A 17,068-nucleotide genomic window follows, 5' to 3' on the forward strand; every position below is an offset into this window, starting at 1 on the left:
ACCTGCTGCTATAGAACTGTTTTTACGTTTCTGTTTCAATCCTATTTTGTGATTTTATTTTACTTTGTATTTTATCTTATTTTATATTTTAATTTCATTTTATTTTATTATAATCCTATGCATTTTATTGTAGCCATATAAAATATCACAGTAGCTTGGGGCACCTGGCTGGCTGGATTGGAAGAGCGTGGGACGCTTGACCTCAGGGTCGTGAGTTCGAGCCCCACGTGGGCGTGGAGCCTACTTAAAAACATAAATAATAAAAATAAAACATTGTAGTCCTACGTGCTGTATCTGAGAATACCCAGTTCTGCTAGGGCGGACGCGAAAAATGAACAGGACCGATGAAACTCATGAAGCGTGGTCCGCATGGAGAAGAAGCAAGCTAGTAGCTTAAGACACTTGACGTCGAGCAGGCAGGTAGGTTGCGAGGCATAGGGAAGAATCTTAGGTATGGCGAAGGTAAATAGAATAATTGGGCTCTGTGATGCAACAAATCAAATAATTAGAGAGTAACCAAATCAAAAGACGTGATCGTTCCACTTCCGGGTTCGCCCCTTGGTGCTCACATGCTCGCGTTGTGGCCCCATCGGCGCTGCCCAAGAATTGCAGGTAAAACGCTTGTCTGTTCGGCAGGCTACTTGTGACCCGCCGCGCTTGTCCGTGTCTCTGTGAGTGGGCTCCAGGCTCTCTCCGTGGAGGGGCTTTGAGCATTCTCAGCCCCGGGGTTCGTAACCCCACTGCCTGGCTGGCTGATGCAGCGCGAAGAGAAACATACCCACACTGCATGACCCAGGTTCAGATGGCGTGCTCTCCTGCCTTGCTGGACTCTGTGTGTGTGATCTACCCGGTCTTGAGGCTCTTTCTGCAGGAAGGTTAAATCAGGCGTCTCAAGTTGATTCAAGGAACCCCGTAGCTCAAGCGTCTTAATTTGGTCTGTGTGGCTTTCTCTCCCGTGACTTCCGGGATAGCTCGCCCCATAGCGGTGTCTGCGGGAGCTAGCCCTGCGTCGGAGGCCCGTGGACTTGGCTGGGCCGTGTAGGGCTCCTGGGCGCACTCGAAGGTCAGGAATTCCTGTCCTGGGGCCCAAAGGAGAGCGAGCCATATCCGACTGCTTGCTCAGCGTTTTGGCTTGGATGTCTTAACGTGCTTCTCCAGTGATGTCCAAAACCTCCCCGTGAGCAGCCCACTCAGGATGAGGCCCCGGTTCTCCCGCTGCTTACGCCAGACACCTTGACCCTTCTCTTCTGTCCCACACCCAACCCGTCACCAAATTCTAACTTCTGACTCCAGTGGTTTCTTCTATTTTTAATGTTCCGCTACCCGTGCCCCTGCTGCCTCCCGCTCTCTACCTTCTCAGCTGCATAGGGAGAGGGGAGGCTCTGGCCTCCTGGCCTCTCCGGCTGCCACCCCCTGGCTCTGAGGGGGGGTGGTGTCGCAGGGTCACTTCCCGGCGCCTCGCAGGGGCTCAGACTCATGGACCATGAGATCATGACCTGAGCCGAAGTCGGACGCTTAACCTACTGAGCCACCCAGGCGCCCCTATTTTGCTGAATGGTGCCACGCACTCACAAATATTTGTTGAATGAATGAATGAGTGAGTGAATGAATGAATCCCTCACTTGGCACGTCCTCCACACAGACTGTTTCATAATAACATTCCTTCACGCTTAAATAGATTTTCATTCTTTACAAAAGCCTTTCATAAACATTGTCTCCTCCTTACTATAATGCTCCATAAAGCTAGGTTTAAAAAACCCTAATAACAGATCGTATTTACTTGGAAGCATTCAGTCTGTCCACAAAATAGCTGCCACTCCCCCTCCCCCAATCAGTAAACAGAACAACAATTATTTCCTATAAGCTTCAGGAGAAGAAAGTTGGAAGCTGCCGTGCGGTCAGGTATAACATACCAGGTATAGCTAATTTGCACCAGTAAGAACCTGCCTTGAAGGCCGATGCCGATTCACAGCCCGAACGCTATGCCCCGTAAGGTTGGCGGCTATCGAAAATACCACCGGGGGGCGCCTGGGTGGCTCGGTCGCTTAAGCATCCGACTTCGGCTCAGGGCATGATCTCGCGGTCCGTGAGTTCGAGCCCCACGTCGGGCTCTGTGCTGACAGCTCAGAGCCTGGAGCCCGCTTCGGATTCTGTGTCTCCCTCTCTGCCCCTCCCCTGCTTGCGCATTCTCTCTCTGTCTCTCTCTCTCTCTCAAATATAAATCAACATTAAACAGACAGACAAAAAGAACACTCTGGGGGGCGCCTGGCTTGCTCCTTCCGGCAAGTTTGGACAGAGCACCTGGGATGACATTCTCCTGTGGGCTACATAGGGTCTCCTCCCCCACGTATGGGGGTTTCTCCCCAACAAGGAGAAGAATCAGCCCCCAACCCCGGGCAGGACTCAGCTGCCCTTCGGACTCTCTCTGCTTCTGTTTGGGACATCTTTGTCGTAGGAAAGTGACTTCTGGCACACGGAGGTCACCACTACAGTGTTTCCCGACCTGCCTTTCTTGTGTTTTCTTCCACGGTGGGGACGAAGGATCTTCTCAGTTTTGCTTAAGACATCCCAGGTAAGAACCCTGATGAAACCATCGTGGGTCAGAAGCCCCCTCCTGGACCCACCAACAGTGACCGAGAGGTCCGGGAGCTGTACTACGGCCATGTGGGTGGGGCGAGGGGGGTCCCCCAGAAAAGAAGGTGCCAGGCAGACAGTAATCATTCCAGTTTGCCTCACGAGAGACCGACAGCTGGTGGCCTGAAGGCCAAATTCAAACACGCAGTATTGTCCCGATCAGGTTTAGAATGGTTTGAAACCATTTGTTAACATTTCAAAATGTGGATATTTTTCATAAATGTCTGGATTTCTGTGTTTTTTTAATGTTTATTTTTGAGATAGAGAGTAAGAGAGAGAGCAAGGGAGGGGCAGAGAGAGAGGGAGACACAGAATCCAAAGCAGGCTCCAGGCTCTGAGCTGTCCGCACAGAGTCCGATGCGGGGCTCGAACCCACGAACTGTGAGATCGTGACCTGAGCTGAAGTCGGACGCTCAACGGACTGAGCCACCCAGGCACCCCTGTGTTTCTGTTTTCTCCTGAAAAACGTCGAACTGTGGGAACATTGGGCCCTGTGTTCTCACACGGGAACGTGGCTGGAGCCCAACGGGGGCTGCTCATTAACAACCGGGTCCTCAGCACCCCCCCCCCCACCTCTCCCTACGTCCCTGTTGTAATTGTCCGCTGCTGTCCCCCACCCCTACTTACATCTCTGCGTTGTCACATTTTATTTCTTTCCAGTGTGTATTTAAAGCTACATCCCTTATCCTGTAATCAACCATCCAAAACGATGGGGTGAAAGACAACAAAAATCCTTTCTGGGGGCTGGCTGGGCTCAACCAGGTGCCTGTCACTCAGGCTCTGGGGGGCTGCAGTCGCAGGGGGGTTGGAGTCCTGTCCGAGTCTTCTTCCTGTGGGGGCTGCCGCTGGCCCCAGACAGGTGGCTTCTCCTGGCGGCCTCAGGACAGACTCCGTCGCTGTGCCCCGTGCTCTGCCTTCTTCCTTCCCTTCAGCCCCATCCTTTCCAGGAGCTGTTCTCATTTTCAGAGGAGAGAATGGAGACCTGGGGGGGGGGGGGGGGACACACCCAAGGTCACCCAGTATGGAGCCTGGAGCACTGAGCCCAGCCTTTCTCTGCAGATCACAGAGCCTCTCCCCCCGGGTCTCGCTGTCCCTGGTCCTCCCCACCGTCTGTGCGAAAACGGGGATCTTCCGCGCCCCTCCTGTACCGTGTCCAGAGCTGGCTCCCCTCGGCAGGAACTGTATCACCCAACTTTTCTTTCTCTACGCTGGCTTGGTGCCTGATATTTAGGTGACCCTCAGAGAAGAATTATCTGAATTTTTTAGGTGTCTGTGGCTCTCAGTTGTCTGTCTGGCTCCAAAAGGAACCCAATTCCTGGGGTGGTGTGGGGAGGGGGGTGGGGGATGGCTGAGCAGGAGACCGGGAACCTGTCCCCACGAGCTTGGCTGTCCACTGTCCCAGCCAGGCCCACGGAACCTGCTGTCTTGCAGGGGGAGGGGGCGCGAGAGACAGAGTCTGGATGACCTTAAGGAATTTACCGTGATTTTCCTTTGATCAGTATAAACAACAGAAACGAGCAGAAAAGATTAAGTGATGTGCACATAAACAGAATAAGGAGTGAGAATCTTTCCTCCTGTCCGTCCCTCCCGTTCCTACATTCGAGAGGTCACCACTGTGACCGTATTGTTTGACCTGTGTCCTGTGAGTCTCTTCCTTCCCAACCCCCCACACACAGAGTTTGAGATCCTATGATGGACACACTGTACCCTAATTTGCTTTAATATCCCAGAGGCATCTCTTCCTGTCGGAAATAGGGGACACGTCGTTCATTTTAACGCCGTGTGCAAATTCGTAACACAGATGAACCACACTTCGGTTGGTTTGTTGGTGTGCTGGGAAGGATGGGATGTTATCTGCATGCGTGTAATTCATACAGGGTGTTCATAGTTCACACGTGATACACAGACACGTCCTTTTCGTGAAATGCTCGGATCTGCTCTGTCCGATGAAGCAGCCATGGGAATGGCCACTACAGAGCCCGGCGGGGTGACAGGACCGAGAGAACGTGTATGGTGAGTGGGTAAATGCACATCGGATTTTTGAAGACTTGGCACAAAAAAAAAAAAAAAAAAAGAAGGGAAATAGCTCGTTAGTAATTTCTTTAGTTTGCTCCAGGCTCCGAGCTGTCACCACGGAGCCCGACCTGGGGCTCGAACCCACGAACCGCGAGATCACGACTTGAGCCGAAGTCGGACGCTTACCCGACTGAGCCACCCGGGCGCCCCAATGTGTATATTTAAAGTTACATCCATGGGGCGCCCGGGTGGCTCGGTCGGGTAAGCGTCCGACTTCGGCTCAGGTCATGATCTCATGGTCCGTGAGTTCAAGCCCCGTGTCGGGCTCTGTGCTGACAGCTCGGAGCCTGGAGCCTATTTCATGTGTCTCCCTCTCTCTCTCTGCCCCTCCCCTGTTCATGCTCTGTCTCTCTGTCTCAAAAATAAATAAACGTTAAAAAAAAAAATTTAAAGTTACATCCACGATCCTGAGTTATGCTCTGACAACATTGTTCAGATTTTGTAGGTCTATTCTACTTGGTGGTTGAAAAAAAGTTATTCTATTTCCATAAACATTGTAATTGCAAAATAAAATTGCTTGTAATTATGCAAGTAATACATGATTGATTATCGTTTAGTTGTTAAAATAGAGACAGTTTGTGAGTTCGTGCCCCGCCTTGGGCTCACTGCTGTCAGCCTGTCAGCCCAAAGCTTGCTTTGGATCCTCTGTCCCCCGCTCTCTGACTCTCCCCCACTTGCGATCTTCTAAAAATATATAAATATATATTAAAAAAAACCCCAAAAAACCAAAAAAGAAGTGGGGCACCTGAGTGGCTCAGTCAGTTGTGTCCAACTCTTGATTTTGGCTCAGGTCATGATCTCATGATGGGCAAGTTCGAGCCCCGCATCTGGCTCTGCACTGACAGCACAGAGCCTGCTTGGGATTCTCTCTCTCTGCAACTTTCCCATGCTATCTCTTTCCCTCTCTCTCTCTCTCTCTCTCTCTCAAAAAAAAAAAAAAAAAGAAAGGAAGCAAGCTGTAGACTGGGTGAGTGTATTTGCAACAGGTGCATCTGCCAAAGAATTTGAACTGATAAAACCTTACAAAACCCCGCCACAAATCGATACCGAACAAACGAGCCACCCAATAAAAAGTGAGCGAAAGACTTGAACAGACAGCTCCGCCGGTAAGCACATCGGAGGAGCTCAGCACCGGGAGTCAGCAGGAAACACGAATTAAAACCAGTAGCTGGGCTACTATTTCACCCCTGCTGGAGCAGTTATGCTGGAGAAGACCGTGAGGACGTGGAGTAAATCGAGCTTTCCACGCTGCCGGTGGGATCACGAAACGGAGCAACCCCTCCGGAGAAGCGTGTGGCGCTTGCCTACAAAGTCGTGTGCGTATCTGCGCCACGATCCAGGACTTCCGTTCCTAGGTGCCCCGGAATCAGGAAGACGTACTCCGTGAAAAGACCGTGAAGAATCACGGCGACTTCCTTCACGGCAGCCCGACACTGGACACAAGCCACCTACCCATCGGCAGGATAACCGAGAAACCATACTGTGGGCTCACCACGGGCTCCGCGAGGCCATAAAAAGCAACGACCTACGGATACATGCAACACCGTGGGTAAATCTTAAGCCGTGTTGAGTAAAAGAAACCAAATGCAAAACGTTCATACTGTACGGTCCCCGATCCCCGTGGGAGAGGCTAGAATGAGGCAGGGAGATGGAGGATGGCTTGGGAGGGGCATGTCGCAACTTTCTCGGGCGACGGAAACGTTCTAGATCTTGTTTTGGGTTGCGGTAACTTGGATGTTTACCATTGCCAAAACTCACCAGACTGATGATCTGGCGGTTCGTGAGTTCAAGCCCCACATGGGGCTCTGAGCTGACCGTGCGGAGCCTGCTTGGGATTCTCTCCCTCTCTCTCTGCTCCTCCCCACCCCCCAAATAAATAAATAAACTTAAAAAAAGAATACGCGAATACGCTTTAAAAAAAAAGACTGATATTCCGTTTTGTGTGTGTGCGTATATGTATATATATGTACATACATATATCACCTTTTCTTTGTTTATCCATCGATGGATTGTTTCCACCTTTCAGCTGTCGTGAATAATGGGCCTATGAGCATAGGTGTACAAATAGCCATTTGAGAACCTGTTTCCGATTCTTTTGAGTAAATACCCACAGGCGGATCATATGGTGATTCTGTTTTGAAATTTTTGATGATTCTCTGCACCGTTTTCCGCAGGAGTGGCACCATTTTCACAATGCCCAAAGGTTCCATTATAGCCACATCTTTACCAACATTTGTTCTCCGTTTTTTTCTGATGGTTGTCCTCCTGATGGATGTGAGGTGGTATCCCATTGTGGTTTTGGTTTGCATTTCCCTAATGATGAGTGATGTTGAGGCTCTTTTCATGTGCTTTTGGGCCACCAGGATGTCTTTGGAGAAAGGTCTAGTCAAGTCCTTTGCCCGTTTTATAGTTGGGTTCTTTGGTTTCTTCCTTTGTGGTTGGGTTGTGGGAGTTTTGTATTTACCTTCTGGATATTAACTGAACCCATTATCAAATGTGTGATTTGCACATATTTTCTCCCATTCCGTAGGTTGCCAGCTCCGTGGATTGTGTCCTTTGACGCACAGAAGTTTTAACCTTTGATGTCGTCCGGTTTATCTGTTTTTCCTTTTGTCCCCTGTGCTTTTGGGTCATATCCAAGAAATCAGTCGCCATCAAACCCAACGTCAGGAAGCTTTCCGCTGTGTTTTCTTCTACCGATAAGAACAAATACTACACTCGATCTTAGCCAAAAGGCCGAGAAGCGATTCTGCTATGTTTTCTTCTAAATTTTTATAGTCTTTGCTGTTACTTTTAGGTCTTTGATGTGTTTTGAGTTAATTTCTGTATACACAAAATTCAAAGGTAAGATACAGGTATAAGTAAGGTAAGAGTCCGGCTGCATTCTTTGGCATGTGAATGTCCAGTTTCCCCAGCACCATTTGTCGAAGAGACTGTCCTTTTCCCGTCGAATAGTCCTGGCACCCTTGTTGAAGAGCCATCGGCCACCGGCTCAAGGGTTTGATTTCTGGACTCTCTATTCTGTTCCATTGGCCGATATGTGTGCCTTCCTGCTGGGACCACACTGTTTTGATTATTGTAGCTCTCTAATAAGTTTTGAGACCAGGCAGTGTAAGACCCGTAACTTTATTCTTCTCTGCCCAAAGTTGTTGAAACAAAACTCAGACAACCTGGCAGCATTGACCAAAAGATAAAAGAAGGTGCAAACAACGTCTTGACTGAAAAGGGGGTCCCGAGGGGTTTCCTGTCGAGCAGGTGAGCACAAGACACATGACAGGTCAGGCGCGAGGTGGGTGGGGACACAGCCTGGCCCGTGGCTGGGAAGAAGTCCGGGACAGATGTCTCCGGACACCTGCCAGTGTCTGCCGTGTTTCCATCTTGGGTCGTTGCTCTTCCTCAGCAGGAAGTGGCCTTTGCGGTAAAAATAACTGTGTCCTCACAAACCAAGAAACAGACTCTTAACTCTAGAGAGCACACTGACGGTGGTCGCCAGAGGGGAGGTGGTGGGGGATGGGTGGGCCAGATGATGGGGATTAAAGCGGCCACTTGCCGTGATGAGCACGGGGTGATGTAGGGAAGTGTTGAATCACTTTAGCCGAAGCGAATAGAACGTGTCTGTTCCCTAACTGGAATTTCAATAAAAACTTAAAAAAAAAAAAAAGATAGGGTTTACACTATTTCCCACTTTATAATTATTCTTCATACAAGTTTCTAGATGAATATTATGTATTTCAATAAATTTTTTGTGTTTATTTTTGAGACAGAGAGAGAGCGACAGAGCGCAAGCAGGGGAGGGGTGGGGAGAGAGGGAGACACAGAATCGGAAGCAGTCTCCATCCAGGCTCTGAACTGTCAGCACAGAGCCTGACATGGGGCTCAAACTCACGAACCGCGAGATCATGACCTGAGCCAAAGGCGGACGCTTAACCGACCGAGCCACCCAGGCGCCCCATATCTTGGGTCGTTTTAAAAACCAAGGTGTGAAGGAGGAAGGAAGGGCGGCATCCCGATCACCTGAACACAGAACCCGAGCCCTCACTGGGTTTGACCATATGTGGCTCTCGCGGTGTGGGTGGTCTTCAAACGTGGTGGCTCTGGGTTGTCTGCTCACGTGTGTCTTTGAGGTCGTATGTATTTGTCTTTGGTTTTGTCTTCCACAGCCCGTGGCCGGGGATTGTGCGTGGGGAAGCAAGGGTGGGCGTGCGCTCCCGTGATGGGGGTCCTGGTGGATTGTCTTCTGCCCGCGGGAGCCGCCGTCGCTCCCGGGCCCCCCACGCCGGATGTGCCCTCGTCACCTTGACTGTGGCCTGGGAGACACCCCCCGCCCCGTGGTGTCTGGGCGTGCAGCTCCCCTAACCCTCTCCCGCCTCTGTGGTGAACTTCTTCCCAAGCGTTTCGTGGGGCTTTGCACGCACAGCCCGCCCTGCCTGCTATGTGCCCTTGGAGACTCTCTGGGGTATTGGTCCCCCGGGTATGGAGTATCGGAAGGGCTGTGATCCCAGGTGCTGTCTGGACATCTTGGGGCCTCACAGGGTCTAACTGTGAGTTTCCGGGACCACCCCCGACCCAGCAGGAAAGGCCCCCCTTCCCCGCCTGGGTCCCCTGCCAGCTGGCCCCGCTGCACCCCAGCCCCCTGGACCTCAGTCTCGGTGTCACCTTCCTGCCAGCCTGAAAAATCACTCAACAAACCCATCGTCACCCTACCTTATCACTACGGAGCCTGCCCCCCGCCCCCGGCCCCTGCTTGTCTACCCTGCCCCCTGGTGCAGCCCGGGTGGCCCCTCAGGGCGGGCGATGTGCCCTCCCCAGCGGTGAGTGTGGGTTGCCGACCTCAGCTGCCCTGTGTCCCCTGTTTGGCCCTGTCCTGCTTTTAGGGCAGGGATCCCTCCTTCACCCGCGGGTGAATAGGAGGTGATCGGAGCACAGTGATGGCAGGTACTCTTTCTCCTTTTCCCGTGTCGTATGGGTCTATCCGTGTACCTTAATCATGTCTTCTCTGGGGAGCCTGGGGGGCTCAGTCAGATGAGCGTCCGGCTCTTGATTTCGGCTCAGGTCGTGATCTCACAGTCCATGGGATCGAGGCCCGTGTCAGTCTCTGTGCTGACAGCTCAGAGCCTGCTTGGGATTTCTTCTCTCTCTCTCTCTCTCAAAATAAATAAACTTAAAAAACTGCATTTCTTCTCTGACTTCACAGGGACTTGGTATCTTAAATGACATGAGTATTTTAAATGACATGAGGTATTTTAAACGACATGTACTCAGTCTATCTCCCGGTAATTTCCTTGGTTTTTATTTACTATTATCATCATAATTATTATGGGGGGGGAGGGGCAGAGAGAGAGGGAGAGAGAGAATCTCAAGCGGGCTCCAAGCTCGGCTCAGAGCCCGAGGTGGGGCTCGATCCCACGACCCTAGTATTGTCCGTTTGTAATGTTATTTTTATTTATGTAGTGTCTGATTGCCGAGGAGACCAAGTATCTTTTCGTATGGCATGAGCTATGTCAATTTCTTCCTCTGTGAATTTCCCCTACTATCATTAAAAAAAATCCCCCCATGTTGTACTTTATACTAAGCTTCCTGCTTTTTTTAAAAATTTTTTTAACGTTTATTTTTTATTTATTTTTTATTTTTATTTATTTTTGAGACAGAGAGAGACAGAGAGAGACAGAGCATGAATGGGGGAGGGGCAGAGATAGAGGGAGACACAGAACTGGAAGCAGGCTCCAGGCTCTGAGCCATCAGCCCAGAGCCCGACACCGGGCTCGAACTCACGGACCACGAGATCGTGACCGGAGCCGAAGTCGGAAGCTTAACCGACTGAGCCACCCAGGCGCCCCCTGCTTTTTTTTTTTTAATGACATACACATGTTTGACTTTATTTCCCCGTTTGCTCCCAAGTCCCAAGTGCTCCTTCCCACACGCTCCGTTCGTTAACGCGGCGGCCCGAGGAGAAAGCTGTGGCCTGAGGGAGGCGCTGGGAGAGGCCGGGGCGGGGGGGCGTCTTCGTGAGGGAGAGGCCCCTTTCCTAAAAACCCACAACATCCACGGTTCTGTTGTTTTCCCTCCTGATCTGTAATTCCTGTGTGCAGCCTGTAAAAACAACACCCAGCCTCATTCCTCCGGGGATGGGGAGGGAGGTCGGGGGCCACCCCAGCAGGCGGGCACCCCCGGCCGGGGCTCTGAGGCTTGGCTCTTGTTTGCCGGGTGGCCCTAATGCCAGAGCAGTGCCCGGGCGCAAGTGTGGGCACACACGTGACCACGGGTCCCCCTCCCTGGGCGGACCGCCCCCTCTGCCTCATGCGAGACAAAGACGTGTGGTTTGAGCTGCAGGGGCGCCCTGGGCACCGGGCCTTGCAGGCTCAGGGCAGGGGGACAGGAGCGGCCAGGAAAGCCTGGTGCTTTGGTTGGAAACGCAGGCCACAAGCGGTGTCAGAAGGGAGCCCCTCTCCAGTGGCCTGGGCGCTGGTGTCCCGGGGGCCTTGTCACCTCCTATGGAACCATTGCAGTCAGAGAAGGCGGAGGGGGTGGGAGGGCGGGGGGTTGGGGTCTTGCCTGTTTCTCCCGGTACCCCCCCCTCCGCCATCCCCCTGCCCGGTATGGGGTCTTCATGTCAAGGAGAACTGGGCAGGGCCCCTGTGTAGGCCACACCTCACAAAGAGGGGGCTCGGAACTTTTTGAGTCATGGGCAACACCTGAACAGACCCCTCCCAGAGGACACCTGCAGCAGGGGATTAGAAAAGACAGCTTCTCAGGGTGCCCGGGGGGCTCAGTCGGTTGAGCGCCCGACTTCGGCTCAGGTCATGATCTCACGGTTCGTGAGTTCGAGCCCCGCGAGGGGCTCTGCACTGACGGTGTGGAGCCTGAAGGCTGCTTCGGGTTCTGCGTCTCCTTCTCTCTCTGCCCCTCCCCTGCTCCCACGCTGTCTCTCTCTCTCAAAAACAAACAAACATTAAAACTTTAAAAAAATATATTAAAAAATAAAAGAAAGAAAATTGCATCAAAATTCGGTGGTTCTCCTTCCTCTGCAATGTCAGAGGGCAGGAAATTTAGTTAGAACGAAATACGCGCACATGATCTGATGTTCTAAGACTGGAGGTTTTGAATTACGGCGGAACCCCATCGTGACGTGATTTATTTGAATTATTGAGAAATAATCGAGTCAAATTTAATTCCCTGCATATAACAACAAGGAGCAAAACCCGGGACTCTTCAAACAGGGAGGCATCTCTGAGCTGCGTCTGGTCTCCTGGATTCACAGCGGGGCAGAGGTGATTCCCCGAAGGGCAGCCGGCTAGGGCGGCAGGGTGGGAGGCTGAGCTGTTCTGGCCATTGCTCCCTCGTGCTGCCCGGACAGGAACACGGTGAACTTAGACCAGTTGAGGACTCCTGTTCTGGAAAGAGGCAGTCTCCAACTGAGAGACTGGGCAATGGTGTAAGGACGCATCGGTGAGCGAGCCTGGGATGATTCAGGCTCAGGAAGCAGGTCGGCCTGAGACGGGCTAGGTCTACCGGGATTGTACCACCGATAGGGCGTGGACAGCTTGTCCCCCTCCAGAGCCAGGGACTATGGCGTGGGGACACAACCAAAGCATCCGTCTCTCCAAGCTGATCAGAACCTAGTATAAACTCATGCACTCTCCCATCTAACCTGTGAACTCTCGAGGACAGAGCCATTATCTGGCTCATTTTTTTTTTAAGTTTTTTTTTATTTTGAGAGAGACAGAAATAGCACAAGCAGGGGAAGGGCAGAGAGAGAGAGAGAGAGAGAGAGAGAGAGAGAATCCCAAGCAGGCTCCACGTTATTAGCGCAGAGCCCGACGTGGGGCTTGAACCCACGAACTGTGAGATCATGACCTGAGCTGAAACCAAGAGTCAGACGTGTTTAACTGACTGAGCCCCCCAGGCGCCCTGAGTGTCTGGCTCATCTTGGAAGCTCTGTACCTGGGACAGCGACTGGCACGAAAATAACTCCATAGATGTTTGCAAAATAAATGACAACCGCCATATTTGGAGCCAACCCCGGAGCAGACTAAAATCACGGCCGGCCCATTGCCTGATAGAGTTGAACTTGCTCGTCTCCTCCGACCTACTAAGGAAACACCTGCCCCTTGGTGTCAGAAGACCAGACATTAAAAAAAAAAAAAAAATGCTTGTACCAGGATCGTTCACAACAGCCCCAAATGGAAACAACCCAAATCCCCACAAATGGTAGGATAAACGTGTTGTGGTATATCCATTCAGTGGAATACTATACAACAATGTCAACGAGTGAACTACAGCCCATGCATTAACATATATGAATCGCAAAGACAGTACTCGGTGAAAAAATTAAGTCAGAGAAAAATTAATTGAGCCTAGATCCATTTATGTAAAATTCAAAGTGAGGAAAAACTAAACAACGTGTTGCTTAAAGTTCCTCACGTATGTCGTAATACATTAAAGAAAAGCAAGGAAATGATTAACGCACGTTTTCAATAGTAGTTATTTCAGGCGGAACGGAAGGGAATACATCTCAGGGAGATTCGAAGTCATCGGTGTTATTCTGTTTCAGTCGGATAATGAGCACATGACCATTATGATTCTTGAAAAAGGTTATACGTGAGGGGCGCCTGGGCGGCTCGGTCGGTTAAGCACCTGACTCTTGGTTTCGGCTCAGGCCACGATCTCACGGTTCGTGGGCGCGAGCCCCGAGTCGGGCTCCCGCGATGACAGCGTGGAGCCTGGTCGGGATTCTCTCTCTCCCTCTCTCCCTGCCCCTCCCGACTTGCGTGCTCTCTCAAAATGAATGAACCTAACAACAAAGAAACATCTGGATGGCAGTTGATTAATTTACCATGGGAAACTGGTGTTCAGTAAACCTGAACTTGGGATCGACTGGGCAAGGTTGTTATCCTTTTAGGAAAGAAGGTAGGGTGCCCTTTGAGAATCCAAAGGGAGAGCAGGGTCCTGTGTCTGTGGCTCGGACAGAGGGTCTGCAGGGCCGAAGTCCGCAGGCTGTGGGGCCACAGACTGCCCTGCGCTCCGGGGTCACCGGGGCACTGCACCATCCCTGTGAACTGGCCGAGTTTGGAGCCTCAGCAGCTCACCTGCAAAAGGTGGGCAGGGATCCTGCGTTCGCCGCTGACTCCCCCTGGACAGAGGGCAGGGGTGGAGCAGAGGTGGGGGGGGGTCCTGAGAGGGACGGGGGGGCCCTGGGAGGGGTGGGGGCCACAGCCAGCTCCGGGAGCACCGCAGCAGGGCCCAGACCTGTGATCAGAGACCCAGGGCGGCCGGGCTGGCGCATTCCCCGTGGCCAGGACTGTCCTAGCCGGCACCTCCAAATCCTCTGCTGTGCTGACCTTTTCCCGTCAGTTCCCAAATTTCTCTTTGCGTGTAGGGGAAAGACACCCAGAGGATCACTGAGGGCCGTTTCGAGGGACTGCCAACGGGGGGGGGGGGCAAGGTGCAGGTCCGGGGGGGGGAGAGGCAGGAAACCACAGAACCCTCGTTCGGCCTCGGCCTGCTGTCTGGGTGTCCAAGGGGTTCCCCTGTAAACGCCTCCCCTTCTCTATGAAGCAATAAAACCGGAGGAAAGAAAACCATGCCCTTTCTTACAGATGCGGGCCAGCGTGGAGGACGGCGCTTTGGGTCAGTGGCGAACACCCGACCGCAGGAGAAAGCCCACTCTGGGGGTGCGTCTGGGACCACCCCGGGGGCGATGGGGATAGAGGGACGACTGGGAACCTCCATCTCCTGGGGACAGGTGAGTCAGGGAGGGGAGGAAGGCCGGGCCTGGGATTAGAAGTCTCTCCCGCGGGCAGTGGGGAAGAATCCGCCCCCATCACATGACCGGTGGTGCGTTTGGGGGGGGGGGGTGCCCTCCTGGGCTCCTCTTATGCTTACAACTCTCGATCTTTCGTTGTGCGTCAGGCCAGGCCATCTCTCATTCTTTTCTTCTTTTCCCTGGAAACATTGCCCACGTGGTCCAATGACACCTTCCCCGAGGCCCAGCGCCGCGGACTCTGGGGGCAGCCCCCCCCTCCTGTGTCCTCCTCTCAGTGCACGTCCTGCCCCCCCCATCCCAGCAGCCGGACCTGCTCCCTGCCGGAGGGCCCCCCACTCTGCTCCTCTCTCGAAGCTTCAGCACTGCCTCGCCCACCTGAGCGGGAGCCTGTGCCCTCCGAGCCCCCAGCAGTCGAAACTGATGCTGGCCGAGGATGTGTAAACCCCCCCGGCCCCCCGACCCCCGGGGTGGGATTGTTCTGGAATCTCCAGGGTCTCCCATCAGGATTAAGCTTCAGCTGCCCTCGGAGGCAACTGGCCTGAGGAAGCAGCCCTTGTGGTGACTGTCCCCCCTCCCCCTCCTGTCCACAGTAGACACCAGGAGCATCCTTCTGTCAGGTCTGCTTCCGGAGAAAACTGTAAGGTGCTCTGGACAAGGGACTGTCGCCCTTCCTACGCTTGGGACAAGCGTGGGGCGCATGTGGCTGTCACTGACGGTTCCAAAGCTGTCTCTTTACAGGTGGGCGGCCATTCATCCTGGCTTGCCCGGACCTGCGCTCCTGGTGTCCGCCTGGCTTAGCGTTTCCCTTGGAGGGAAGTGGCCCGGCTTAGGGGACCAGGTGCATCATTCCTAGGACAGTTGTGGTTGGGCAGGGGAGCGGGGTTTAACAGGCCCCGGAGGTTAGAGCCGGTTGTGACGGATGAGGCAGCTGAGGCCCAGGGCACACGAGGGGGACTGCTCCTGGCCAGGCCCCAGAAGCCAGGTGACGCTGGGCATGGCGTCCCCCTCGTCCCCCTTCCCCTGGCCCACCACTTTGCAGCAGGCCATCACTCAGCGGTGCCCCGTTGACCTTACCGTGGGGTCACAGCATCCTTGCTTCGAAAATCTGGCTTTGTTCTACGGGTGCCAGGGGGGGCTCAGTCACTTAAGCCTCTGACTTCGGCTCCGGTCGTGATCTTATGGTTTGTGAGTTCAAGTCCCATGTAGGGCTCTGTGCTGACAGCTTGGAGCCTGGAGCCTGCTTGGGATTCTGTGTCTCCCTCTCTCTCTGCCCCCTCCCCTGCTCTTCCCCTCTCAAAATAAATAAAGTTTATAAACAAATAAAACAAAATCTGGCCATGTTCCGAAGGAAGCCTCGCTACACCTTGGCGAGTTGGTGCCTTAGCCTGGAAAGAAGTTGGACCCACTGACCACTAGGTGGCGTCCAACACACGCGCACTCGTCCCCTGCACGCGCGTCCCGGGGGCGCGCGTATAGACGAGCTGACGTCACGCACACACGTCCCCTGCACGCACACATCTCCAGCACGCGCGTCCCAGGCTGTGCAGACCGCTTGACGTCACACACACACACACACACACACACACACACACACAGACACACACACCCTGCACGCACATCCCGGGGCCTCACAGACGGCCTGAGGTCACTCATACACACACACACACACACACACACACATACACACCCCCACACCCTGCACGCGCGTCCTGGGCCGCGCAGACGGCCTGACGTCGGTGTAAGGACCTGCGAGGTCCGAGTCCCGGCACCCGGGGCCTCACCTCGGCTCGCAGATGCACACCCACATCCGTTGGGCACACTTGGGGTGGAAAAGGTGAGGTGCGCGGTGCTCACGGGGAAGGGAGCTGAACCTCCGAGAAAACATTCAGGGAACCTGCTGCCCCTTACAACTCGGCTCAGTGTCCTGTCGTCCCGGGAAACCTCCAGCCCCCTTGGGCAGAGCCTGGGTGACTTAAGAGCCCCCCTGGCACAGACAGCCCTGGTTCCCGGCATCCCGCTGCCCCTGCCCGCGGGTACCTTTGGGCAGAAACCCTGTCTCCACTTCTGGCTCTAGAAACCAGGGCCCCGCGCACAGCAGTGCTTGTGTTTGCTTGTTGAAGGAACGGCAGGTGCCGTCCGAGCTGGGCCTTTGTGAACAGGAAGGAATGAAGGGTGGGGATGGCCGGGTGTGGGGAGGGGGAGACTCATTAGGAAGACAGGAAGCAGAGGCAAGAGGCTGCTTCCCACCCCCTCCCCCATCACTTCCTGGAGCATCTGAGCCACAGGGACCCCTTCTGGCCTGGGAAACCAAGAGCTTTGCAAGGCCGTCTCCTCCTAGGCCGGGCTCTGCACCCCGTCTCCTGGTTCTCTGGACATTTGCACGGCCTTGCAGGGGAGGCGTGTGGCCAGGGCCACCACGATGCTCCCGCCCCCTGGCGGCAGCCATCGCTGAGCCCGTGGCTCTCTTCTCCGAGTGAACTTCAGGATCACCAGGGAAGCTTTTCAAAAATTCGGAGGCTTTATTTAATTGGCCTGGGGTGGGGCTGGGGGGCATCGTGTGATCCTGGCGATTGGCGACACTGAGAAGCCCTGAGC

The 17,068-nt window shown here is 53.6% G+C and overlaps 1 pseudogene; it reads right to left on the reverse strand.

Moving 5' to 3' along the window:
- Positions 1–7,306: 7,306 nt before the first annotated feature.
- On the reverse strand, positions 7,307–7,458 carry LOC122236071 (annotated as a pseudogene).
- Between the last annotated feature and the right edge of the window lie 9,610 nt (positions 7,459–17,068).

This window comes from Panthera tigris, chromosome F3, assembly GCF_018350195.1.
Source record: "Panthera tigris isolate Pti1 chromosome F3, P.tigris_Pti1_mat1.1, whole genome shotgun sequence".
In the NCBI taxonomy this organism is placed as follows: domain Eukaryota; kingdom Metazoa; phylum Chordata; class Mammalia; order Carnivora; family Felidae; genus Panthera; species Panthera tigris.